We start from the raw sequence: 26,618 nt of genomic DNA, 5'->3' as shown, positions 1-26,618 counted from the left end.
AACAGAATAAAGAGCCCAAAAATAGATCAATAAAAGTATGAGAGACCCCCCAAAAATTTTTATTATCTTCTGGAGGGTGGGCCCCCTAAAGAACAGGCTTCTCCTTCTTCATGAATATTTTAGGAACACATCTATATCAGTGTATCAGCTGGTAATGTTGTGAGAGGCTGCATTGAGCTTCACTGAATTTTTTTGAAGATGCTTTCAACACATTTGCCCATTTCATGGTAGATGATTTATGAGTGCACCTTCCCACAGCTCACTGAGTGTTCAGCAGTTTTTGACCAAAAATGGAATGATTCCCATGCCCCACCCTCTCTATTCACCTAATCTCACCCTGAGTGACTTTTTTTTGGTTTCCCTGGATGAAAAAAGTCCTCAAAGGGAAAGTTTTTGCCAGTGTGGGAGAGGTGAAACAAAAAATGGCATAAGTCCTAAACGGCATCAAAATCGATGAGTTCAAAAACTGTTTTGAGCAGGGGATAGGTGTATTGCATCAAATGGAAAATACTCTGAAGGTGGCTGAAGTTAAATACACAATATTTTATAAATAAATCCTGAGGGGTTTTGGGTTCCCCCTTGTATAGTCAATTGATCTGTGACAAAAGAGCAAAGGCAAACCAATAAAGAAAGCATAATCTTTACAGCTAGTGGTACTGAAAAAGTTAGACATTCATATGAAAAAAGTAATCTTACTCCTTTCAGAAAAATCAACTAAAAATGGATGTTAGACCTAAAAATAAAACTTCTGAAAAAAAAACTGGAGAAAAGTCTATGTAAATTGGCATTTAGCAATGAGCTATTAGATGTAACAACAAAAGCAAAATTCATAAAAGAACAATATGATAAATTCAACTTCATTAAAATTAGAAACTTTTCATCAATGAAAAAGGCAGGCAAAATAAGACAAGCCATAGACTGGGAGAAAATATTTGCAAACCACATACTGATAAGTTATTTTTACCTACATGTACAAGAAACTCTGAACACTTAACAATAAGAAAGTAAACAACTCAAGGAATGAGTGAAAGGTCTGAACAGACATCTTACCAAGGGAGATATACAGGTGGAAAATAAGCATATGAAAATTTCTCAACATCGTTATTTGGTAACTACAAATTAAAACAATAAGATGCCACTACAAACCTATTAAAATGGGCAAAATCCAAAAAACTAAAGTATCAAAAACTTATGAGAATCTGGAACAACAAATTGTCATTCATTCCTGGAATACCAAATAGCACAACCACCTTGGAAGACATTTTGGCAGCTTCTTACAAAGTTAAACATACTTATAACATATAATTCAACAGTTGTACTCCTAGATATTTATCCAATTGAATTGAAAACATATGTCCACACAAAAATCGGCACATGAATGTTTATAACAGCTTTATTCATTAATTGCCAAAAGCTGGAAGCAGCCAAGATATCCTTCAGCAGATCAATGAATCAATAAATGATGGAATTCTATATCATACAATACAATGTTGCTCACCAAATTTAAACAAACCAGCTGTCAAAACTTGAGGAATCTTAAATGCATGTTGCTAAGGGATAGAAATCAATCTAAAAAATATACATGTTGTATGATTCCAATTATATGATATTCTGGACAAAGTACAACTAGGGAGGCAGTAAATGATCAGTTTTTATAGATTAATAATACTTTCTAGTTTCTTTACTTTAATATCCTTTGATAACTTGGGACCTGTGGACCCAGGGAAAAGCTGACTCTCCCAAAGTTAGCTAATTCCTAGAGAAAGCAAAAACTTTTCTGAAAGCATACCTTTGATTTGTAAACCAAGTGATCCTGAGCCCATACCCCAAACCATCTCCTTTATCCAATTCCCACACACTTAGCAGATACTTCTTACATGATGAAAATGGCACTTGATTTCTGTCTTTATGAGAAAAACATCATATAAATTTCAATATCAAGACATCCCACAAATACTTGACCAGTTATTCTCAAAATGGTCAAGATAATAAATACAAGAGAAATAGGAGCCAAGAGGGGCCAAAGGAGACTTGACAAATAAATGTACTGTGATATCCAAACAACTAGAACAGGAACAGAATCACAGAAATGAAGATCACATGGAGGGTTATCAGCAGGGTGGGGGAGGGAGGAGAATAGGGGAAAAGGTACAGGGAATAAGAAGCGTAAATGGTAGGTACAAAATAGACAGGGGGAGGTTAAGAATAGTATGGGAAATGTAGAAGCCAAAGAATTTATATGTACAATGCATGGACATGCACTAAGTGGGGGGGATGTGGGGTGGATGGGGGTATAGGGCAGAGGGGAATAAAGGGGGGGAAATGGGATAATTGTAGTAGCATAATCAGTAAAATATATTTTAAAAAAAAAACAAGAAGCTTCCCAGACCAGGCTGCTTGTTGTAGCTAGGTGGTTTGTTTTTTTGTTTTTTGTTTTGTTTTTGGTCTTCTGTGCCTGCCCATTCATATTCTCTCTCTCTCTCTCTCTCTCTCTCTCTCTCTCTCTCTCTCTCTCTCTCTCTCTCAAGACTGGGTGAAGAGGTACTGTTTGTTTCCTCCAACTGTTTATAGCTACTTATTTTCAATGGTCATTCCAATTGATCCCCTCCCCTTTGGTGATGGTGTTGGGCACATCTGTTGTCTGAGGAACTCTTGCTAATCTCAGGGAGGAATGATCCCATGAAAGGAGGGAGGGCTTTCTTTTGTTATATTGTGGTTGCCTTCTTCTGCTGGGTGGGATGTAAGATGCCCTGCCCACTGTGCTGTTCCTCTAACCTCAGGGTTCCAAGCAACTCACTTTCTTCTTACCCATCTTTCAGAGTTCTCCTTTTGAGCCATTCTAAATGTCTAGTTTTGCTTAATAGAGAGGAGCTGGAAGAAATGGGTCAATATCACGTCTAGACCTGAACTCCTGGGGTTGGATGTATTATAACAGTGAGAGAATTTATTTAATTTCACATGTTGCTCATCTATGTATGATAGAGTCAAGATTCAAGCCTAGGTCTATCTAAGCCCAAATTCTATGCTCTCTGCTCTAATCAACTGCCAATTTTTAGGGAGACAATAGAAAACATCCACTAACTAATAGTAAAAATGTGTTTCCACCTAGAACTCATGTTTGGCATATGGATTAATTCTATTTTAATTGTGTCTGTTCCTCAATCTCCCAAACTGGTATGACAAGTAGGGACTGAGTAATAGATATCTACATGCTGCCTAAACAGAGAAATGCTGTTTTCCTGGGCACCATTCACCAGTGTAATAAGTTTGCCTTTTTTTGCCCTTCCTGTTCTCCTGGCACCCCTGTGATTTGGATGTTGAAATGTTTAAAGTTGTCTTGGAGGTTTTTAAGCCTCTCCTCATTTTTTCTGAATTCTTGCTTCTTCATTCTGTTCCATTTGAAAGTTTATTTCTTCCTTCAATTCCAAGTCTTTGATTTGAGTCCCAGTTTCCTTTCCTTCACTGTTGGTTCCCTATACATTTTCCTTTATTTCACTTTGCATAGCCTTTACTTCTTCCTCTTTTTCATGACCATACTCAACCAATTTTGTGAGCATCCTGATTACCAGTGTTTTGAACTGTGCATCTGATAGGTTGGCCATCTCTTCATCGCTTAGTTCTGTTTTTGGAGCTTTGATCTGTTCTTTCATTTGGCCATTTTTTTTTTGTCTCTACATGCCTGTCAGGTATTAAGGGGTGGAGCTTTAGATATTCACTAGGGTGGGACAACTCACATCTCTATGTTGTGGCCATGTATATGGGAAAGGGGCCCAAGAGAGAACAGTACCACTTGCTGGACTCTCAGCCAGCTTTCAGTCCCTTCCCCTGCTTCCCACAAACAAAGTGGGGCCTTCTGGTGCTTATTCCCCAGATGGGTGGGTTTGTGTATGGTCTAGGACTGTATTGGTCTCTCCAGCAAACTCTCCTATGAGGCTGGGAGTTCCTCCTGCCAGCACAACCCCCACAGTTTTTACAGCCAGAGGTTTTCAGGCTTTATTTCTCTGTGCTGGAATGCTAGGTTGCACATTCTGTCTTGGTCCCCAGTTGTTCCTCCCTGTTTATTCACACAGAAATGTGGGACTTCCCAGTTGGCCAGCTGCCGCCACCCACTCTGGTCCTCCAGATGCCAACTTGCCATGATTCCTCTACACCCTGGCTGCCTGTTTTGACCCTTTCTATGGGTCTGGCTCAATGTTTCTTCTTTAACTCCTTGGTTGTCAGACTTCCCTACAGTTCAATTTTCTGGCACTTCTGGTTGTTTTTTTTTTATTTTAAATTTGTCATCCTTCTTTTGGTTGCGCAAGGTGGAACACTATATCTACCTACACATCCATCCTGGCCAGAAATCCCTCAATCTGGTAAGCTTCTTTGTCCATAGTCTAAAATCACTCCTTACCTGTCCAGAGACACCTGAGCAGTTTGGGGAAGGGGGCCTGGGAGGGAACCAATAGAGTGATTTCCTCTACACCCATCCTCCAACAAAAAATATTCAGCAGCCAGTCTTGCCAAGACCTCTTCACCCCTCAGGCAACACAATCAGGACCAGTGTGAGCACCAAGGTCATGAGGTAAACCAAGCAAACCAAAATAGCATTCCAAAGACTCTGAAAATTAAACTACCATTGGAACCACAGCCCACTCCCCTGGACCTACATAGTTTTAAATGGGGTGATTGCATGCAAACATAAAAGATTTAAATGAAACTGAGAATCTCCTAATGCAATAGACAAAGTGTCTAAGGCACAATAAAATACCACTCATCATACAATAAACCAGGTAAATCACAGCTTGAATAAGAAGTCAATGAGTGGACACTAATACCTAGATGAATCAGTTGATGGATTATTGGACAAGGATTTTAAAGCAGCTGTCATAAAAAGGCCTCAAAAATAAATTATGAATTCTCTTGAAACAAATTTTTAAATCTCAGCAAGGAACTAGAAATTATTTTTAAAAGGAAATAGAAATTATGAAATTTAAAAATACAATAACAGAATTAATTCAATCCCTGGATTTTGTGAAATTTTTCAGTTTTAAATAAAATGCTGTATATCAAAATGTCATGTATATTCATGTAGAATACAAGTCCAGTGTATCTCAAAAACTTCCTTTTAAGTAAATCCTAGAAATTTGACACCAAGAAATGCTATATTCTTATAGCTAATCACATATCGAATCAAAAGAATCATTTCAACTTCAACCTAAGAAAGATGATTTCTCTAAACTATGCCTCTCATTGCTTCTGCAGATTAAAAAATTAAGCGAATAACTAATAAGAAAATTTATAGAATTTTATTCATTCTTAAATTCATAATTTGATATTATTATTTATATATGAGGAAGAAACTACCTCATTCTAAAAACATAAGAGCAGGGACTCTAGTCTTATATGCCCATTGTGAATAGCACTGAGAAGCTCATAGTCCAAGACTTCATGGTTTATTCAAGAGCCAGGTTTTTCCTTCCCAGCTGCCCTCACTCACCTTCTCTGCCAATAATCACTGCAAGGGCCCGGGACCATATAGTGAGTCTTGAAAGACTATGGATCCAGTGTCCTGTAGAGCAGCCCTGGCAGTCACATCCCCTCCCCACCGCCCCCCAAAAAAGGCTGATACCTCTCTAGTGTGGCATGTGAATGGGAAGGGATCTCAAACACAGACTCATTACAAGAATCTGTCACATTTGAAGTATTGGAAAAGTTTGCACCCCACCCCCAAGTCAGGCCAAACCAGTTCTTTCTTAATTTCTAGCAATTTCTGTGACCCTAAAATTTAAAATTCAAACTTCAGGTAGGTTATCTAATCTTTTTAAATTTAACACTATGAAAATCCAGAAAGAAATAAGGGATCAGACTCTGTCATATGATAGCATTCATTAGTAAAACAGCTAATTGTATTATAATCTGTTATCATTTCAATTACAGTAACAAATAAAGGCAAAATTTTAGGAAGATTTAATAACCATGGCCACAAATCACTATAAGAGTCATAAGACAGATAAGGATTGTGGAGTAAAATAGTTTTTACTAGCAGCATCAGATATATTTATAAAAGAGAAAAGGTCTAAAAACTAATTCTTAGCTCAAGACACATACTGAAAATTTGGACTTGTAACATTACTCATAACAATTGTAGTTAGGACTGAAATAGCTAAAATTAAACTAAGATTTTTGAAAGAAGGGGTTGCAAACTACAGTATCAGTTAAACCCACAATCTCACCAGGTCTCATATATGGAAATTAGTAATTTAATTAGGAAAGCATGGAATTCTAGTAATCAGATGAAGATGTAGTATAGTAACAATCAACTCTGAGAACTGAACCCCTAACATAAACTGAGCTCCCTTTGCATACTCATCAAATGAAGTATTTATTCCTGACATTCTCAGGAGCCTATGAACATCCTCACACCTAGAGTTTTCATTTTTTTAGTTGTATATCCTATGCCTTCCCGCTTCTTACTATCCAAGATCCTGCAATACCTACAAACCTAGACACAAAATCAAGTGTCAGAAGTCTCCAAGGGCCCATAGCAATGTCAGACCTAAAAGAAAAAAAGCATACTCTCCAAAAGAATGGAAATGCTTTGTTTATCTCTATCTGCATAATTCTTGAAATATGTGTAAAAATAGGTTCTGAAGGTGCCAGGTTAAGGAAAAAAGAACATAACTTTAAATCCCACTTAATATATCTGTAACACAATTTGAAGTATTTCTGAATTCAGTGTTTTAGCACAGGCAGGAGGAAGTAGCTCTAATAAGTTGCTTGGTTGATAATTGAAACATAGGTTCAACAAAGGCCCATATTAAATGAAATTCAGATGCCAGGAATTTCTTAATGCATGATGGAAGAAGGACTCTAGGGACTTAGGGAGATATAAATATTAGAGGGGATTTAACATGTGCAATTCCCTGTCCAAATCAATTTCTTCCCTCAAAGTCAGGGATGCTGGTAGGAACTTACTTATTGTGCCTGAAATAGTTTTCCTTAATTTCATTGGGAATAACACAGTCATGAGTGACCAAGGCCAGGCAGTGATTGCCACAATCAGGGGAATATAGGGGCCAAAAATGCAACATTAGGGATCAGAATGATCCGCTGTGAAATGAACTTTGGGGGGATAGTTATTAAGTAAATGGGCATCCCCCTAATTTCTCATGTAATGAGAAAACCAAAATAAATAAAAGTCCTATGAACATAGGACAACAAAAAGAGAGTCATAATCCCTTTTATAATACCCTAGTCTGAGCCAAAGACACCAGTTTATTCAATAAAAGGGTGGCTGGGTAACCTTGAAAAAGGGTTTCCAAGAACATCAGCACAAAACTTCTGAATATTAATCCTAAACTCACATAAGGGGTCCTGTGGCCATTTTCCAGGATAATTGCACAGTGGGGAAAGGGAACAACCCAGATTCTTCAGAATTCATTTAACAATGGTTCATGGCACAACACTCATTCTTTAGGCTCCTTGAGAACACTACATTCTGCAGTTAATAAGACCTGTTTCTATAATTATCCATCATTTTATTCTAACATTCTCTATATACTCTATCACAGAACGAGTACATATGCCAGATCCAGAGTACTTACTGGGAATGACTATCCTCAATAGCTAGTACAACGCACATATTAGCTTCTTAATACATAGAGTAGGGGCCAAGTGGAAGCATCTGACCGTAATAATAATGTCAAATCCAAAGTCATACCCCTGGAGAACTTCAGAAATGTGTTTCACCATTGAAAACTAGAACATGAGGTAATGATTCAGGTTGTTAAACAAAAGAGACAGATCTTAAAGACAGTACAAACCGTTATCAAATAGTAACTGTAATTGTAGCTATCTGTTTGGGATATGAGCTGTTTTCTATAACATATCAATGTAGTCCTAGATCCTCATATTTAATTACTGATCTGGAAGATATTTTTCCCTATCACAATTGCTAGGGGACACCAAGAAGGAATCCTCATGTGTTCTATAACTCAATGCTTGGCAAAAAACAGATAGCATACTCAAACTGGGTAAAGATAATTTACTGACAGTATTATTTACAAAGATCTAAACAGAATGAAGGGATACCAAAGGGAGATGTTGGAGTAGCCTTGGGTTAACAACAACAGGAAGCCATTATTATTTCCAGACCTGAAGGGACAAGTGGAGGTAGAAATTAATAAGACCTATAGTTGTATGAAGGGGTCATTCACTGGATGTTGTGGTATTCAGTAGAGAAATACAGCCATGACCAGTAAAGATCTGGTAAGAGATAAGCCAGCAGAAAATAACACCCTGATTTCTTACCTTCCAACCTCCAGCATCCTACCAGTACTTCATAGTAGCCAAATCTAGCCAGAAGCCAGACAGCTATGGAGCCTTAGCACTCAGCCTCAAAGGGTATAGGTCAGGGTGGAAAAGCATATAAATTTTATTTACAAAAAGCAGCAGAAAATGTTTCATCACATTGTTCACTATAATGATGCTATCTTGTGAAAGAACTAGGAAAACAGAAGGTAGCAGACATCATAGATCACATGGTAGGATTCACATATGACAGAAGGTGGGGAACAACCATACAAGAATGGCCACCTCAGCCACAGTTGGAGTGTCCAGTGATCTGAAAGTGCACCATAATACCCTGTATAAAGGGTAAGTTGCTACACACACACTGCAACCTCCATCACAAGAAGTGTGGCAAAATATTTGGTGAGCTCATTTTAAATTTTGAGGCAACATATTCACATTTAGCTATGATGTCTCAATGAATTTACCTAGAAAATAGAGAATTTTCAGCTTAGAGTAGAACCTAAAGCTAGGCATGTTTTCCAGATGTCCCAGGCTCTCAGTCAAGCCGAATGATCCAGTGGGTCCGATGATAATTAAAGTGTTTGTGGAAGATGAAGATGCATCATGGAACCTAGATCAATCTTCACCAAGAGAACAACACAAAAGTGTCAAGATCTGGGAGAAAATATATATTTCTCTTCTATTTTTTAATAATAGCCCTTGACTTTCTATTTGGTTAGGGTAGAAACTCAATAGCCAATGATGGGGTACCAGAAGAAGATGAAACCAGGGTTTTCCACCATGAAGTGAGAATCATCTGACCCACTGAGCCACAAAGTGAGGTGTTCCAAGTAGCACACAATCTGCAAGTAGAAGTGGAATACAATGCACCAGGCCCAAACAACAAGCAGCTTGTAGGAACAAGTCTCACACACTACCTGAATGACTACCCACTTTGTTCTACTATTCCGCCCCTGACCCACACCCAAGGTCTCACTGAGAGTTCTCTATGATCTTTAACTGAGAAGTGGTAAAGAAGAACTAGGCTTTCAAGTGCCCCCACACAATATGTTGGAACTAGCCAAAACTGAAATTCTGTGCCATTACAGCTTCATTCAAGGACTCAAGATGGTGGGGAAAATATTTACCCAGTGGTTAGAAGTTTAGGAGTATATCTTGTTTACCCTGCCTGGGAAGATAGAGAAACTGGTTTGGCTGGAGGTCAGGGACTTTGAAGGAATAAAAGTTCATGATTAGTGATAAGAATATTTATGGAACAGGTATGTGGATAAGTAGATCTCTCAAAACAGGCTCATACAGTGAAAAAAAGTGTGTCCCATGTGAATTTCATAAAAGAAAAAAATTATTGGAAAAGATTTTAGTTATCCATTGGGTATTCTTTACCCATTTGGGGTAAGTCATTAGTCTTCCTTCTTCAGCAACCACCACGGGGTTGAGATTCATTAACAAAGTGGGCAAGGTAACAAGTTATGTGTGAATGTAAAAAATGGCTTCACTAGGCTAACCAGATTATTGTTCCCTTGACTTTGTTTTCCTTTTATGCCATTCTTCTGTTAGCACCATCATCCCTGAGCTAACAGAATGCCTTATTCAGTATTGTGATTTTACATGTGACATTGATATAACATTGCATTTTTGACAAAGATTAATTTTTCAGTGAAATAAGGGAAATATTTCTTATAAGCCCATCATTATTACTTTGTACCTTCTCACCCAGTGTCATGACTTGTAGAAGACTCATATGATGCTTAGTGGGATTTAATAATTTAACAGGTGAATGAAGTCCAATAGGACAGTAGAGCATGATCATGAGCAGTAGAGATTCTCCAGGTGATAGCACAGGCTCAGCAGACAAGGCAGACAATGCAGGCACCTGAACAATTGACCTGGAAGCAGGTACACAGTGCCTTGGACAACCAGAATGTCATAATAGACTCAAGGTGGTGAGGCACGAACCTGGGTCCAGAATGGCAGTAGAGATGGCAACTGCATCACCTTCAGCTGCAGGCTTAGGGGCTGTGAACTGGGATGCAGTAGAAAGCCAGTTTATTATCTTTTCCAGAGCCCTTAACTGTGCCTCTGCACAAATATTAGCTCCAACCTCAGCACCAGAATAGGAACACCCGCACTCAGGCAGTAAACTTTGTCAGTAAATTATTACAGTGTAGTAGTGTATGCATGGGCATTGCAATAAGGCATATCAGGGAGTTGTTTGGATTCTGCAAAGAACTTAGAATCTCCTGTTTGGAAACTACTTCCACTTTGCAAATCAAATACAAATTAAATTTAAATATTGTGGCATTCCACAGAATACTATTTTCAAATGAAGCTTCAGTTAAATGAATTATTAATGAGGAAGATAATTTTAAAATTAATGTTTTCTTTTTAATGTAAAATACTATGATATACTTATAAACAGGCATTTGAATTATAAAGTATGAAGCCACTTTCAGTTTCTTGTTCAACTCCCATATGCTATAGAAAGTGTCACAAGTGTAAAATGGAATTCTACAAATTTACATTTAAAATAAACTTTAGATTTCACAAAACTATTTTAGAAAAGCTGTAACACAAGAATCAATTTTGAATGTACTAAAATTTATACTTTAAAATAATTTATCAGAAAATCTTTCCCATATTTTCAACAGTCAATAAATACTCTTAAGAGCTCCAGTAATAATTGCATCAGTAAATTGTTCTCAAAATTAAAAAATTATCAAAAGTCACTTGTCAAAAACATCTTGCATTTGCCAAAAGTTACTGGTGTTGTGCCAAGTATATTGATTGAAAATGAACTTATGTTTAAATATTTTTGGTGACCTAATAAATGAAAAGCAAACCAGAAAATATAGTATGATCAATTAAGATATCACCTTAATTATTAGTACTTATTGTTTTATATAAATTTATGGCACAAAAATATTTTTTTGCAATTGATGTTCATGTTGTTTCTCATGTATCACTATTATCTTCATAACATTTATAAAATATGTTTAAAGCAAAAGCTTTATGTTTTGTTAATACTTTTAAACAAAAGTACTTTAAAAGTTTTAGGCCCCACGGTTCTCATGTTTGCTGCCCCCATCAGTTATGTAGCCAGTTCGGATATGCCCTGCAGCTTCCTTCTCTTTCTGACTTGAATGCATATTTGGTAGAGGTACAGCAGTCACTCTGGAATCATGAGAAAATTCAACATATTAAAAAATGAAGATCAAAATGATAAGAAAAGCCTCTGTTCTTGATATTGCCATTGAACTGATACATTGGTCCTAAACTGCCCCCTCTAGATATCCTGTATTTGTACAAAAAAAAAAATAAAATGATTTGAGCTATTATTTGTTTAAATTTTTGGAATGTCTATGCATCACTCAGAAATCATATGTAACCTCTTCAGAGAGAAATTCTCTATCAATTAAAATGTCCCTTCCGTCATATTCATCCTATTACCACTTATAATATACCTCACTACTGGAAATGGTCTTTTCTTTGCATAGTTATCTCCTCTAAATTATACTGTAAGCTCCACAAGGGAAGAAATACTTTGTCTTATTTAGCACTATACACCCAGCACCCTGACACAAAATACCTATTCAAGAAATGTTTATTAATGAGTAGGTGAATAAATGAATTAATAAAAGACTTCCCTCAGCAAGGAAATCAGGCTCAGATCACAAAACAAGAAAAGGAAAAACACCTCTCAATTATTTCTCCATTAGTGAGAACACAAAATAAAACATTTTTCTTTAAGTTCTTACAGGTATAAATTATTGTGGACTATAAATTACCTTGTGGTAGTTAGTGAGAATATTTCTTACCCAAGTCTAAAATGTACAAAACTGGGATTCCATGAAGGCAAAAGACATTTTCTTTTTCTTAGGAGCAGGGCTCATTGTCATCATGTGACCAGATTGTACCACCCTACCTGAGGCTATAAAAATGCCCCCCAGTGTCCCAAGTGCTCATTATCTGAATTAGGGCCCATGGACACTAATGGGCCCTAATCCAAGAATGTCTTTTGACTATTTGTCTTAAGACAATCCAAGAATGTCTTTTGACTATTGTTTTTCTTCTCTTTTAGGTAAAGTCACACACAAGGGAGCTAAAGTCATGATACAGAAATAACGTTGATTGTTAGCTCTGTCATTTCCTCCCTGATAGGGAAGAGCCCTCACCCAAACCCATCTTCCCCAGTGTGTATATACAACCTCTTCTTTACTCCTACATCCCAAACAGACACCTTGAGGTGTGTTTTTTCAATCATTTTATTATTTAAATGTGTGTGTTTATTTTGAATACATGATCCATTTTATCTCCACATCTCACCAGTGCCTCCTTGCTACTTCCACTTAATTGAGGTCAAATTCCTCTTTTTAGAATTTTTATTTTCCACATTCCTATCAGTAAAGGTTCTCTTACAATCTGAGGACCAGAGGCATTTCTCCAAGTGACAGACTCACACTTAATGTCAGGTATTACTATAAATCCAGTGGCTTTCCCTTCACCTCATATCAGGCACGTGCCATCTAACAAAGCATTTTGAGCATATGAGGGCCCAGGGTAACCTTTGAAAGGCAGGCTCATGAGGGAACATGTATAAGGGACCAATGGACAAAGCCAAATCAGGGTAGGATTGAGGATGGGAGGTTGGGGTGCATGGGGTGGGGAAAATTGGTGGGGGAAAATGGAGACAACTGTCCTTGAACAACAATAAAAATAAACAAACAAAAACAAAAAAAAAGAACCTATGTCAAGGTAATTGAACACTATGATTTAGTAATTAGAGATGGCAATATACAAATGCAATGTGAACTTCTGCAAATATATTCTTTGAAAGAAAGATAAACTTTGAAAAACACATTAGAAAAACATTGGCAATAATGAGGACAAAAACATTGGCAATAATGAGGACAATAATGGGATACTTGCTAATTTATGAGATTAGCAAGTATCACAAATCTCATAAATTGAAAATTTTATAGGAAAACAGGATTCTCAGGAACAAAGATGTTAGTTTATTTTTTTTTCTTTAAGTGTTGGCATTTCTTCAACACAGCCTTTTATGAGATGTAAGAAGGCATATGATAGTGCATGTGTATTTAGTTGGGTCATATGCAAACACTTCCTATTTCATAGTTTCTTATAATTCTCAAGCTCTTTCCTATCCATTTTATTCTTAGAATTTCCCTGTAAAGGGAATAGATAATTTTCAACCCAATCATAAAGGAGAGAAAGTTGAGATAAAATATATTTAAATGACTTGTCCAAAATTCTTTAAGTTCATGTCCCTGCCCCTCACCATTATGATAAAATGCCTTGCTCAGTTTAAAAACTCCCTGGGATATGATGAAGTTGAATTTGGTTATCACAGAGTTCTCTGGGCCTTTTGTTTTTTTCTGAAGTCTTTCTTTTATAATACAACAGTCTCCCACCCTATGTGTAGCAGAATGTATTGAGACACAGAAAATAAAAAGTAACAGTAAAACAATACATTTCCATAGCTCTTATTTCACAAGCATTCAGAATTCTAGAGTTAACCCCTGTCTTTGTCATGCATTAATGTACAGTAATCCTATTTAATAAATTAAGTTTAAAAGTTTGTGAACTTAAAAAAGAAAATAGTAACTCTGACAAAGCATAATCAACAGTTTTAGTCAAACACGTCAACCACTTGCATGTGAGGTTAATTTAAGAATAACAAATTTGTAGTTTTAGTCAAGAAAACAAAATGGCTGCAACTGCAATATAAATATACTAATACATTAAATTCCTGTTTTTGAAAAAGCAGAAAACTAGTAACTGAATGAGACCTGGTTAAGAAAAGTTTCTTTTAAGCTTCGAAGACTCTAAGACCACTGGAAATTCTGACACAGAAGTATTTCTTGATAAACACAAAAATACTAGGATCATCAGCATTAGGTGGGCAAATCACTCACTAATCAATTCATTTAATAAATACTTTGTAAGAATTTATTTTGATCTATAAATTGAGATAGGCATTAAACAAATCTAGTTGAATTTGCTCAAGGCAAGTAAAGAAAGAATGCTTGGACAAACAACTGATGAATCCTTATGGAATTAATTCAGCTGCAAATAACAGAAAAACCTACCTACAGGGGTTGATTTTCATATAACACAATATCCAAAGCAGGTAGTTGCTGGGATTCCCAGTGATACCAGCTGGGACACATATTTTTATTTATCTTTCTCTTCCACAACATTTAGCATTCAACATTTACCACTGTATCAGTTGTTTTTTACAGCATTAAAATAAAAAGCCTCCCAAAACTTAATGGCATTATCAACACCCTTTATCTCCTCATGCAGGTGCAAGTCAGTTATGATATTCATCCTGTAAAGCCAGAGCTGACTCAGCTATTCTCCATGGGGCCCATTCAGGCAATTGTGGTCAGCTGAGGGTCAATTGAGGTGAGCTGGATTTGCTGATTTTAGGTGAGCTCTCTTACATGTCTGGGGGTTTGTCTGCAACAGCTGAGCTCGCTTTGCCTGTTGTGGTTTCTGATCACCAGCAGGTTAGCTTGGGCTTGTTCTCGTGGGTGGGCAGGGACCCAAGAGACTAAGTGGAAAAAAATGTTCAAGTCCTCATGCAGGTTAGGCTTAGAATTGACCCTGTGCTGAGTTCTACTGGGAAATGCAAGTCACAAGACCACCCCAAGTTCCATGGAAAGGAAAATGGACCTGATGTCTTGATGGGAAGCTCAATGGGGCATGAATCCAAAAGAATAGTCATCTCCATTTTTGTAAATAGTCTACCACAGCCTCCCCTCTGCCCAAAATCATTCACAACTATATCATGTGAAAAAGATACTCATTTCCACCTGACACCTCCAAAAGTCTCATGCAATTATGCCATCAGTTTTAAGGTCTGGGTTCTACATCTAGTACAAATTATTTGCATCCACACTCAACAAACAATGATGAAACAGAGAATGGGAAAAACCACAACTTATGTTTTCATTTAAAGGGGGAAAATGGGAGGGCATGGCAATCTCTTATCCATAGCACTTCTAAATTCCCACTGAACAAATGTTGCCATATCCTTAAATGTGAGAGCAGAAAACGTTTCTTGATTACAATCTAGTTCTGCTTCCTGGGATTGACCTCTGATCCATTGTCTTCCACTAATTCTCTCAATGGATCACAAACTCATTGTTCTCAATGCAATTGGCTTTGCCCTCTGAGTTCTTGACTTAACCTTCTGAGATAGCCTTTATTTTATATAAGAAATAGCTGTACTTGCATTGCAGCTGAGTAACTTTCTCAGCCATCTTCTTTCCCGTGCAACTTATAAAATCAGAGTTCTTCTAAACTCAGCTAGTGAATCTTCTGCTATTACAAGTCCCTTAAATCTTTGTGAGCTTTTAAAATATGTAAGTATATTTTACTCCATTTGAGGAAAAATGCCACACCTACACCTGTTTTCAAGACATGCTTCTGTCTCTCTTAACTGACTCAGCATTTTGAGCATAGCACTTCTCTATGACACAATGCCCCTTAGAGTCTGATAAATTATTTTTCTAGCTGAAAGTTTCTTCTAGATATTTATTTAATTCTTTCAGACTTTTTGACAAAGGGTATTAAGGGCAAACTCCAGATTTGCTCTATACCCTTACACTGTATTCTACCTCAAGAATCTTTTACTGGCTGAGAAGACTAGAGATAAGGAATAGTCTCATGTTATATGTCTTGCAAGCCTTGGTTCCTTTATATTCCTACTAAATTCTGCTTGCAAACTTAGTAGTTGTTAGTTTAGGTCATGTATACCTTGCAGTTCCTTATTACATGCAGCTAGAATAAGCCCAACAAGTTCATTAGGTATATTTTTTAACTTTCTAAGTTACTAAAACTAACTTTGCTGATGGTTTCACTACTAACGGAATATCGGGCCTATTTTTCCAGACTCCAATAACAATTGCCTCATTGGTTTTTCAGCTTCTATTAATTTTTCATCATTTTCCTTGCTGTCTTGTCCCAAAGCCAATGTTTCTATACTCCTAGGCCCATATCTGAGTCAGTTAGATTTTGGTTTGTAACAAGCCACCTCAAAATCTATTAGCTTAAACACAAGAGTATGAAGTACAGCTGAGCAGATCTTCTAGGTTTAGGTCTTTTGGCAAGATTCATTCATGTACCTGTGGCCAGGTACAGGTTCACTGGTACTGACTTTCCTGATTTCTGCCAGGGTATCTCACAAATCTGGGACTTTTCAACAACTGGATCAATTCTCTCCTTGTGGTTTCTCACAGTCTAGCAGGCAAGTCCTGGCATGGCAGAGAGAGAGTGAGCAGAAATGCACAGGCCTCTCAAGACCTAGACTCAGAACTGAAGAATAATTCTGTGCTCTGTTGCCCCAATGAAGACATTAATCCAATCTACACTCAAAGGGTGGGGAAAAGATGCACCCTCCTGATGGTGCTGGCTATAGTCACATTGCAAATGGCAGTAAACACAGAGAAGGAAGCTATAGACCATTTTTGTGAACAATTTAACAGAAGCATCTAGGGTTTTATTCTCTGATGTTCCAGATATTCCATTATAATTCCAGATAACTACAGTTATAATCTGTGGGTGACTCTTTGCCACCTGTGAATAACCTCTTTAAAGAAGTTATTGAGTTTATCAGCATTTATTGATAGTGCATACCTTAAACTATTTACATTGGAGTTTTCAAAATAATTATTTTATAGTTATGCCATGTTGTCTCCATTTATTAGCTTGCAGATTTTGGTAAGAGAGCTTTACTTTTTTTCTCTTCTCTCACTCTTTTTTTTCTTTTTGTGTAACTGTGAACACACAGATAATTTCTTTCAATGTATTATATTCAATTATAGTCACTACTCTTTCAGATCTTCAGACTACTTTTTTAAATTGTCCTAAATATGGCCAGTAGAAAGTGCATCAAGCAGTTCCTCTGTAATTTTGGCATGACTGCATTGATATTTATACACCTCCTTGTCTTTAGGGTGCATCTCACCAAAAAAGGTAGAGTGCTATGTTCAAGTGTCACTTAAAATAATACTTCCTCTGTGTAACTGAGCTATCAGCTTGATAGTTCACTTTTTTAAATTTTATATTCAATTTAAGAATTTTATTTGTCCATTTTTGGTTTAATTTTGAATATGTAAAACATTTACAGGGTTTAAAATAAAATTAATACAAAAGTATATGTACAGTATAGAGTCACTGCTATCCATAGCCTCTACATTGTATTCTTACCTGTCCCTATCTTAATATATCCTGTCCCTAATATATCCTTTGAGTGTATACTTTGCAAAAATAAGCAAATATAAAATGCCACTGGGACCACCATGGAATATTTAGAAAAAGATAAGTTGGATCCCTATCTCAAACTATACTGTAGGGAATATGAAGTCAGTCAGGCTCACTCACCCAGATGTCTGAATACTACTATGACTTAGTAGTATTCATATAATCTTGAGTATGGGCCCACAAATGCAGAATCACTCTCTGTTATATAATCTTTTGGCACCTGCTGACTTTGTATGCATCTAATATATAAGGGAGTCAGGACTTCCCGGAGTGCAACACCTGGCTTGTGCATGTGTGGATCAGGCCACCCTAGAATAAAGGAATGTTAGACATCCCTAGGATTCTGTGAATTTTCTTCCATCTGTCAGATTCCTGTGAGAACTGGCCCGGTCTTGAAAGGCTGCAAGACATATACTCAGAATAACAAAATGTTAAAATGAAACCACACAAGTTACAGGAGACAATGAGTAAATTTTGATTTATAATCCAGGCATATGTCTAAAAATATGACCAAAATACGAATCAATAAGATGAAAGATTGATTACTTTGATAACATAAAAATAAAATAAATATTTAAATGGCAAAAATTACATATAAGCAAAGGCAAATGATACACTGTTACCATATTTATGACCTATATCACAGAAAAAAGACTAATCTGCTAAATATAACAAGGGCACTTAGAAATCAAGAAAAGCACCAAAATGGATAAACTGGAAAAAGACATGATAGGAAAAATGGACAAAAATTCATAGATATTTTATAAGAAAAAAAGGCATTCCAATAAATCTTAACTACATGAAAGATGCTCAACTTCACTGATAAGAAAAAAATAAATCAAAACCACAAGAGAGAGCATTTCTCAACTACAAGACTGACAAAAATCTGAAAGGATTTCTTTAGACTCAATTCTGGTGAGTGTGTAGGGTAATAGTCTCTATCGTATACTGCTACTAAAATTGGAAAGAAGAGATAAACTGTGGGAGCGAATTTGGCAATATCTACCAAGACTACATAGGAAAATAACCCAACCCACTTCTAACTATGCAGAATATGTACCTGATCAAATACACCCCAAATTATTTATTGAGGTACTGATTGTAATAGAATAAAATTAGAAACTAAAATGTCCATGGGTAGAGGTCAGATTGAATGAGCTGTAGTCATCAATGAAGTACTATGCAGCTGTGAGAAACAATGCAAAACATCTATATGAACTGATATGTAACAATTTCCAAAATGTATTGGTAAGTGAGAAAAGGCAAAGGGCTTTTACAGAGTTCCATTTTTGTGTGTCATATAAGAAAAAGGAACACAGTTGTTATTTTTTTTAGTAAATATATTAAGTAGAAAGTGTATGAATAATAGGTAACATTGCCTTCATTTAATGCCCACAGAGGGTGGAACAGGCATAGAAATTTGTTGAGGATCCAGATTATAGTAATGATACCCAAGTGTGTATTTTAAATAAGGATGAGAAATGATCAAATCTGCACTTTGAGAAATGTTCCATCACACCATAAAGAGTGACTTATGAGGAGACATGAATGATCTAGGAAGATCAGTGAGAAAACTGAAGCAAAAATCTAGGATGGATGATTAAGTGGAAGAATCTGAGAAATATCTTCTAGAACAAAATGTGAAAAAAATGCCCAGAAAAATCTTTGTCTGTAACTGGGAGGCCATGTTAAAGGTGGTTAATTTCTTATAGGTACATTACCAGAGAAATGTTCAAAATAATTATAGATTTAAAGAAAAAACAAGTCACTTTCATTACATTATAGTCAAGTGAGGCCCTGACTCTTAAGTTAAATGTAGACAATTATTCCACATTCTGGCACCATTTACAGTCTTCAGCTCACAATCTTCCTCATCTTGTAAAACTCAGCTCACACACCACACATCTCTGTATTCAGGGATTATTTCTGGCCCATTCTCCCCCTGACCCCTCTCCTTAAAGTTTTTTGTGATGCCTTGTGCATATTTCTACAACTATACTTAACACACTGTTAGGAAATTTTCTGCTTGTGTACCTCTCTTACCTATAAAGCACAGGCATCTAAAACACAGGGAAGATAATTTTACCCATCTGTGTCTCCATGGTAAAAATTTGAGGACCTGGCCCATGGTACATGCTCAATACATGTTTACTGAATGAATGATCAAAGTACTGAATGAAAACGATTTGGCAGAAACAAAAATAACCTGCTTCTCTATTAAAGAATTGCCCTGGCTGGTGTAGCTTAGTGGATTGAGTGCTGGCCTATGAATGGAAAGATACCCAGTTCAATTCCCTATCAGGGCACATGCCTAGGCTGCAGGCCAGGACCTCAGTTGTGTGGTGTGCAAGAGGCAATTGATCAATGTATCTCTGCACACTGATGTTTTTTCTCTCCCTCTCTTTCCCCCTCTTCCCCCCTCTAAAAATAAATAAAATCTTAAAATAAAAGAACTAATGAGTAGATTGAATTAACACATTAAGCCTGATAAAACACTTTAGCCTGAAAAAGATGTAAACATTTTTTAGATTCATTAATTTTCTCTGTAAAATAAAAATATTAATTATTTGTAGGATTAATCAGTAAATTTTGCTTTCTAATTTTCTTACTGATAGCTTTCTTACTGATAGCTGTGAAGATATTTGCAATAGATTGAAGGAATTCATCCAAACTTCATTAATTCAGAATCCTAATAAGGAAGATTTAGAGATCAGAGAGCTGCTTTCACTTTGGATTCTTTCAGACTGAGCTAACATTAAACTCCAGAATTATATGTGCTAATCTCTATTCTATGCACAGACACACATACTGTACATAATTCACTGGTGGTGTTGGTACTTCAATTTTAAGGAAATAGAACTTTTATTAATTCTAATTTAATTATTTACACTAGATTGTCTAGTAAATTGAAGCATTTTTAGACTCTCACATCATTATAAGATTTTCTCTACTAATTGAGTTTCAACAAGTAAATGTATTAGATTAAAAAAATAAAAATAGTTCTTTAAGAAAGGAAAAAACAAAAAATAGAACACTGTTTTTTTCCAGTTCTGATTATCTATCCTAAGGAAATGACTATAACACAGAACTATTTTGTTTCAAAAACAGTTCAACATATCACTTTTTTAAATTATCAGAAAACAGGGAATATCCTAAATATCCAAACAATAGAAATATGGCATACACAGCATAAGTTTTTCAAATATCTGATTTCCCTTTGTTGCTTTCCCCCCAACCTGGTCCTCACTAACGGTAATTTTTTTGTGGTTTTTCATTTTTAAAAAAAGAGAGAGAAAGAAAGAAGTTATCAGAAGCAAATATCACCATCTTCTCATCCAACTAAGAAACTCGTCATATTTGCAATCATGTCACCATTCTCCTTATAAAAGAAGTGTCCAAAAACCAAATGATTGTTATTACTCTAAGTCTCTTCCAATTCCATTTTTTAGGGAACTTTCTATTACACTCTTCTGGATTCTTCTGTTCACTCTAGTTGTTTTTTTTTTTTTCTCATACAAATAAAACACATTTTCCCTGGCCTTATATCTCATTTTCACTAATGTTCCATTTTTCCTAAATATTAAATTTTATAAGAAAAGAGCAAATTGTAAATTACTAATACTTCCTAACCTTTCATTCCCTCTTCAATAAATACCAATAGGGCTTTTGACTGCAACAATTGATTGAAAATAATCTTTTTTAAATATTTTTTATTTTTATTTTTTTATTTTTTCTATTAATTATTTTAATCATTCTTCAAGTACAGTTTTCTCCCTTTTACTCCCATTCCAGCCCACCCACCCAACCCTCCCCACTTCCCTCCCATTACCACCCTCCCCTTAGTTTTTTTCCATGTGTCCTTTAAATTTGTTCCTGTAAACCCTTCCCATTCTCCCCTGAAATTTCCTCTTCTCTCCCCTCTGGTCACTGTCAGGCTGTCTTCTATTTCAGTGTCTTTGGTTATATTTTGCTTGTTTTTTTGTTTTGTTGTTTAGGTTCCTGTTAAAGGTGAGATCATATGGTATTTGCCTTTTCACTGCCTGGCTTGTTTCGCTTAGCATAATGCTTTCCATCTCCATCCAAGCTGTTGCAAAGGGTAGGAGCTCCTTCTTTCTTCCTGCTGCATAGAATTCCATTGTGTAAATGTACCATAGTTTTTTGATCCATTCATTTACTGATGGGCATCTAGGTTGCTTCCAGCACCTAGCTATTGTAAATTGTGCTGCTATGAACATCGGGGTGCAAAGGTTCTTTTGTATTGGTGTTTTAGTATTCTTAGGATAGAGTCCCAGCAGTGGAATTGCTGCGTCAAAAGGCAGATCCATTTTTAGTTTTCTGAGGAAGTTCCATACTGCTTTCCATAGTGGTTGTACCAATCTGCAGTCCCACTAACAGTGAACTAGGGCCCCCTTTTCTCCACAACCTCTCCAACACTTGTTGTTTGTTGCTTTGTTTATGATGGCCATTCTGACTGGTGTGAAGTGGTATCTCATTGTAGTTTTAATTTGCAACTCTCTGATAGCTAGCGATATTGAACATCATTTCATGTGTCTTTGGATCTTCTGTATGTCCTCCTTAGAGAACTGTCTGTTCAAGTCCTTTGCCCATTTTTCAATTGGGTTGCTTGTCTTCTTAGAGTGGAGCCGTGTAAGCTCTTTATATATTTTGGAGATTAAACCCTTGTCTGAGGTATCATTGGCAAATATGTTTTCCAAATTCCCATACTCTTTTTATTTTGGTACAGTTTTCTTTAGCTGTGCAAAAGCTTTTTATTTTGATGAGGTCCCATTTGTTTATTCTTTCCTTTATGTCCCTTGCTCTAGGAGACATGTCAGTAAAAAAGTTTCTGCATGAAATATCTGAGATTTTCCTACCTACGTTCTCTTCTAGGACTTTAATGGTGTCAGGGTTTATATTTAAGTCTTTTATCCACCTTGAATGTATTTTTGTATAAGGTGTAAGTTGGTGCTTGAGTTTCATTTTTTTTGCACGTGGCTGTCCAGTTCTCCCAACACCATTTGTTGAAGAGGCTATTTTTATTCCATTTTATGTTGCTGCTTCCTTTGTCAAACATTAATTGACCATAGAGACTTGGGTTTATTTCTGGGCTCTCTGTTCTGTTCTGTTGGTCCATGTGCCTGTTTTTATGCCAGTACCAGGCTGTTTTGATTACAGTGACCTTGTAGTATAAGTTAGTGCCAGGTGTTGTTATCCTTCCTACTTTACTCTTCTTTCTCAAAATTGCAGCAGCAATTCTGGGTTGTTTATGGTTCCATATAAATTTTTGAAGTGTTTGTTCTATGTCTGTGAAATAAGCCATTGGTACTTTAATAGGTATTGCATTGAATGTATAAATTGCCTTGGGTAGTGTGGACATTTTGATTATATTAATTCTTCTAATCCATGAACACGGTATATGTTTCCATTTGTTTGTGTCTTCCTTGATTTCTTTCCTCAGTGTTATGTAGTTTTCTGAATACAGGTCTTTTACCTCTTTGGTTAGGTTTATTCCTAGGTACTTTATTTTAGTTTTTTGCTATTTCAAATAGGATTTTTTTTCTTGATTTCTGCTTCTGCTGTTTCATTGTTGGTGTATAGAAATGCCTTTGATTTCTGGATATGGACTTTGTATCCCCCTGTTTTGCCAAATTCATTTATTAGGTCAAGCAGTTTTTTGGTGGAGTCTATAGGATTTTCTATGTATACTATCATGTCATCTGCAAACAGTGACAGTTTTGTTTCCTCCTTTCCAATTTGGATGCCTTTTATTTCTTTTTCTTGTCTGATCGCTGTGGCTAAAACTTCCAGTACTATATTGAATAGAAATGGTGAAAGTGGACAGCCTTGTCTTGTTCCTGACCTTAGTGGAAAAGATTTTAATTTTTGCCCATTGAGTATAATGTTGGTTGTAGGTCTTTCATATATGGCCTTTATTATGTAGAGGAATGCTCCCTCTATTCCCACTTTGCCGAGTGTTTTTATCATGAATGGGTGCTGTACCTTATCAAATGCTTTTTCTGCATCAATTGATATGATCATGTGGTTTTTGTCTTTGCTTTTGTTTATGTGATGTATTACATTACATGTAATGTAATTTACTGATTTGCGAATATTGTACCGTCCTTGCATCCCTGGAATGAATCCCACTTGGTCATGGTGTATGATCTTTTTAATGTACTGTTGGATGCAGTTTGCCAGTATTTTGTTGAGGACTTCAGTATCAATGTTCATCAGCAATATTGGCCTGAAGTTTTCTTTCTTTGTCATATTTTTATCTGGTTTTGGAATTAGGATGATGCTGGCCTCATAAAAAGAGTTTGGGAGTCTCCCATCTTTTTGGATTTTTTGGAATAGTCCGTGAAGGATAGGCATTAGCTCTTCCTTAAATGCTTTGTAGAATTCTCCTGTGAAACCATCTGGTCCAGGGCTTTTGTGTGTTGTGAGCTTTTTTATTACTGCTTCAATTACTTTTGCTATTATTGGTTTGTTCAGGCTTTCTGCTTCTTTTTCATTGAGTTTTGGAAGATTATATTTTTCTAGAAAGTTGTCCATTTCATCTAGGTTTTCAAATTTCTTGGCATACGGTTCTTCGTAGTAATTTGTTACAATCCTTTGTATTTCTGTGGTATCTGTTGTAATCTCTCCTCTTTTGTGGGGAACCAAGCCCCCAGGAAGGGGTCAAGAGTTAGGGTCCTGCATTGTGAGAATGATGCTTGGGCCTGTTCCTTGGCCTCGGGGGAGGTGACCTGACATCACCCCGGCCTTGTTTGCTATCGGATTGTGCCCAAGAGAAGGACAGGGAGGTGCCGGAGCCTTGAGGCGATGCGTCGTGTCCTTGGAGTTAATCTAAACCAGAATGTTCGCCATGTCTCGGGATGTTCTGTACGTGACCTGGAGGGGTGTGTAAACTTTCTTGAACAAAGACTCTCTTCGTGTAGCAAGCATTCTATTTTTAGAACATTTCACTATATAATGACAAGAGTTTTCAATAAACTTGCCTTTTGCCACCAGAGCAACTGGTCGCTCTCTCTTTTCAGTCCGTCACTGCGCGTCTCGAACCCACTGCCTCGCTGGCCGCGGCAAGTGGCGCCCGAACAAGGGACCGGAACCAGAGGTCTTCGGGGGACCACCAGAGTCCTGAGATTGACGACAGCAGAGCCTGACAGGACCGCTGCTACAGGGGCCCAGTAAGTATACGAAACAAAAAAGAAAAACGGAAAGTAGCAGGGAGTAGACGAAGAGAGCTAATAAAAATGGGGGGTTTCACTTTCTACTGAGAGGGAACTTTTTGAGCAGGTATTATGTTCACTATTGAGGGGACGGGGAATTTCCACGTCGAAAGGGCAAATCCATCACTTTGTAGATTTCATTCAGCAGATCTGCCCGTGGTTTCCGGAAGAAGGGACTATAAATATAGATACGTGGAAGAAAGTGGGGGAGCGCATCAGAGAGCATTATCAAGCTAATGGTCCTGAGAAGACACCTGTAGATGCGTTCTCTCTTTGGTCTCTTGTTCGAGACTGCTTAAGGGGGGGATTCTGAGCTTGCCAAGTGGGAGCGCAGCACGCGGGGCAGTCTCCGTGCTGCTCGCTCGGCGGAGAATCTATATTCCCCACCACCTCCGCCGACCGCACCCCCCCTAAAATGGGAACCGCCGAAGTATGATCAGTCAGAAGTGAACTTATCGGAGAAATCGCGGGCTCCCGATCTAGCAGAAGTTGATTGGGGGGACCTTGCTGAGCAGACAGCATCGTATCACCCCCCTCAGGAGGTGTTCCTCGCCTCGGCTGAGGATGAGAAGCCGGCCGGCGAGGCGGATCTAACCCTGAAAGAATTATTGTCTGTGCTTAAAGAATTGAGGGATGAGCGAGTTCAAAGGGTTAATAAGCAGGAGGTTCAAATGCCCCCAGTCTCAGCTCCCTCTCCTCCGGATCCCCTGTTCGCCACTGGAGTGCCGCTCATAGCCCGTGTAGGACATCGGCTTAACCCTCCATCAGGATTTACCAGGCACAGTTCTCCGTTACAATTAGCATTGCAACAGGCGCGCTAGCGGGGGACCCCCTTGAGGGATTCCCGCAGTCTCAATTGTTTCCCATTATTAGAAGGCAGGGGCAGAATGATCAGGGAGAGGTTGTTGACATTCGTGATTATGAGCCCATTTCCTATAAGGCATTAAAAGAGCTTAAGTTAGCCTGTGCCCAATACGGAGCTACTGCTCCTTTCACAATTGCTACCATGGAGGCTATTGCTGGGAATGTTTTACCTCCTCATGACTGGAAGACCATATGTAAGGCGGTATTGGCAGGGGGAGACTACCTTTATGGCTGACGGAGTATTATGAGCAGTGTGTGGGCTATGCAGGAACAGACGCAGCTCACCGGGATAACCTTACTGCAGAACAATTGCAGGGGGCAGGGGAGTATTCAGGTGCTGAACGCCAATTGTTATACCCGGGCGTCGGCATATGATTTCATCAGATGGGCTGCTACGGCGGCCTGGAAGAGACTACCTAAGTCAGGAGTCCGAAGAGAGGAGCTCTCTAAAATTCGGCAGGGGCCTGATGAGCCATTCCAGGATTTTGTAGCTCGGCTCTTGACGGCCACTCAGCGGATCATTGGAGACGCTGACGCTGCGTCCATAGTAGCCAAGGAGATGGCTTTTGAGAATGCCAATACCGCCTGCCAGGCTGCCATGAGACCGTGGAAGGGTCGCGCTACCTTAAATGATTATATCAAGTTGTGCGCTGACATTGGGGCCTGGGTATGTTCAGGGCCTTACTATAGCTGCAGCCTTAAAGGGACAAACAGTTAATGAGTTCTTGGCTTCTAGAAGAGACAACAAGAGAAGGAAGCCCGGACCGCCTGGGAGCTGCTATAATTGTGGGAAGCTCGGCCACATTGCTCGGCAATGCAGAGGAGGTACCTCTCAGAATTCAGGTTTCGCACAGCCAGCTTCGGCCCGGGCTCCTAGTTTATGTCCCCGATGCAAAAGAGGCAATCATTGGGCCAATGAGTGTCATTCTAAGAGAGATA

General features: G+C 37.7%; 1 pseudogene; it reads left to right on the top strand.

Moving 5' to 3' along the window:
• LOC123821149 overlaps nt 1–25,636 on the top strand; it is a 120,938-nt pseudogene extending 95,302 nt beyond the window's left edge.
• The last annotated feature ends 982 nt before the right edge of the window (nt 25,637–26,618 follow it).

Source organism: Phyllostomus hastatus, unplaced genomic scaffold (genome assembly GCF_019186645.2).
Source record: "Phyllostomus hastatus isolate PE091 unplaced genomic scaffold, TTU_PhHast_1.1 phas_contig_38, whole genome shotgun sequence".
Lineage (NCBI taxonomy): Eukaryota > Metazoa > Chordata > Mammalia > Chiroptera > Phyllostomidae > Phyllostomus > Phyllostomus hastatus.
This window is presented reverse-complemented; position numbering and strand designations above follow the sequence as displayed.